Here is a 228-nt window from a genome sequence, read left to right on the forward strand (position 1 = left end):
TATATATTCAAAGAAATAACCAGAGACTATTATACGAGTCTTTAACCAACCCTAATGTGCCTAATAATTTGATTACCGCCTCCTTAAGACCAATTGTGTCAAAGAGGATTCGAACCCCTGACCTGAGGGGTTTTATACTGTGGATGTCAACCAACAGGTCGGGATACATGACACAAACACACTCACACACACATACATACATACATACATACATACATACATATATAT

Source organism: Phalaenopsis equestris, unplaced genomic scaffold, assembly GCF_001263595.1.
Source record: "Phalaenopsis equestris unplaced genomic scaffold, ASM126359v1 Scaffold000353, whole genome shotgun sequence".
Classification (NCBI taxonomy): domain Eukaryota; kingdom Viridiplantae; phylum Streptophyta; class Magnoliopsida; order Asparagales; family Orchidaceae; genus Phalaenopsis; species Phalaenopsis equestris.